At 56.5% G+C, this 1,932-nt stretch overlaps 1 protein-coding gene across 3 annotated transcripts in view; it reads right to left on the reverse strand.

The window, feature by feature from the left end:
• RIMS3 (regulating synaptic membrane exocytosis 3) overlaps positions 1–1,932 on the reverse strand; it is a 34,436-nt gene that overhangs the window by 31,889 nt on the left and 615 nt on the right. The gene's annotated exons all lie outside the window — the stretch shown is intronic.

Genomic DNA, 1,932 nt, shown 5'->3' on the forward strand with positions numbered 1-1,932 from the left:
CACCCGCCGCCCCAGGCAGCACAGCTCCTCTGTTGGGTCAGCAAAACACCAGTGTAGAGGCCAGTGTAGAAATCACTCCTCCCCTGGGTCAACAAAATGCCACTGTGGGAGAAATACCCACCCCAGGTCAGCCAAACACTAATGGGGGAAGACACCCCATTGTCAGCAAAGTGCAGGTACAGGAAGCACATCCTACACCCCCAGTCAGCAAAAGGCCAGTGTGAGAGACACCTCCCTTTACCCCCCTCTGCCTGAGCCCACAACATAGGCTTGGGGTAGAGTCCTCCGAGGTGCTGCTCCTGGGGTGGGGGACGGCAGGATAGCTGGGGCTGCTACTGTTACCTGGGTGTGGGGGGAAGTGGGGAAGGCTGTCTCTGGGGAGTGGAGCAGACGGGGGTGAGAGTTCTCACATGGCACTAATGAAATCAACCACCAGCCTGCCCCCTCCCCTTCTACCTCTCCCCTGCTCCCCAGGGACCCTCCAGGCTCCAGCTGATGCAATGCCCAGGCCCAATAATTGTTTTCTTCCCTCTTTAAAGGGCCAGCTGCTGGTGCAGCAGCATACATCACCCTGACCCTTGACAGACCCCACAGAGCCTAGCATCCGGTTAGGGATAGGGGGAGCCCAGAAAGGAGCAGCTCAGCCCTGGGTTCTGCAGAGTAAAATCCAATTAATGTCCAGAGGCCAGAAGTGTCTGTGAGCAAGGCGGGAGGGAAAGATAATAAGACAGAGACAGTGCTCCCAGGAGAGCACATGCCCTGAGGCAGGGACCTTGGTCCCTGCTGGGTCCTCAGCACCTGACTCCTGCCTGCCTGTCCTGTCAAGTCCTTGGCACAGGAGTTACTCCTGAGTTCAGCAGTTATCATACTGAGCTTCCCTGAGTTCCAGGCACTGTGCTAAGCAGCTTAAAGCCACCATTTTATTTACTCCTCCCAGCAGATCTAGAAGGTGGGTCTGTTTTACTGAAGGAGGCTTAGAGAAAGGAAGTGATTTCCTAAATAGCACATAGCCAGAAAGTGGCACAGCCTGGATTTGAAGCCAAGTTTGCCCAACTCTGGGCTTCATAGCCTGCAGAGAGTGGTCAGTTTCAAACCCCAGGGCTGGAGATCCCAAACCAGGTAGCCTGGCACAGAGGGCAGGGAAGGGGTCTGTGGGTCCTAAATAGGCTCTGAAGGCCACGGTGCTTGGTTTAAACACAGATTTCACAGAACCCTTCCTCAACCCCCCTATTTCCCCCAAGAGAATGCCCCATTAGGTTGCCCACATACCCCCAGGGACAGTTGGCAGCTGCCTGATTACAGACTAATTGGTGGCTGCTAGCAACTGTGGGACTTGCTAGTTAACCTCTTGGTGACCAGGCCTAGCCCAGAAAGGCCCTCTCCCCACCCCTTCAGTCCCTAAACCCAAGGACCCTAGACTTACGTCATCATGGGCAGAAGGCAGGACCAAAGGGGCAGCAGCCTTCCTCTCCACACCCAGACAGCACCCCAGCCCATAGGACCACCTCCAAACAGCTCCCAGGTGGCTGTGCCAGCCACCACCCCTTGTTCTCTGGCCTTGGTATGGCCTTGCCCACCCCACCCAGGACCACGGGAGCTATGGGTCCTTCCTAGGTTTCCAGGCCCAGGATACGGGGAAGTCACCCACTCCTCAGGGCTGGATTGTCCAGAGAAAGTGCTGTGGGCGTGGGCCCAGGTAGCTTAGAGGCCAGCCAGTGAGACACCTTCTCCTGAGTGAGAGCACCCAGGTTGCTCACCAAGGGTTTTGCCAAGCTTCCCCAAACCCTGGACTTCCCACGGTGGACCAACTGCCTTTCCCAGCTTCCCAGAAGCCCTCTCTTCCACCCTAGGACTGGCGTGAGCACTACCCTTTTCCTTTCATAGACTGGGGTTCCTCTAGGCACCACAATGGTGTCTCACTGGGAGGAAAGA

Source organism: Myotis davidii, unplaced genomic scaffold (genome assembly GCF_000327345.1).
Source record: "Myotis davidii unplaced genomic scaffold, ASM32734v1 scaffold458, whole genome shotgun sequence".
Taxonomy (NCBI): Eukaryota; Metazoa; Chordata; class Mammalia; order Chiroptera; family Vespertilionidae; genus Myotis; species Myotis davidii.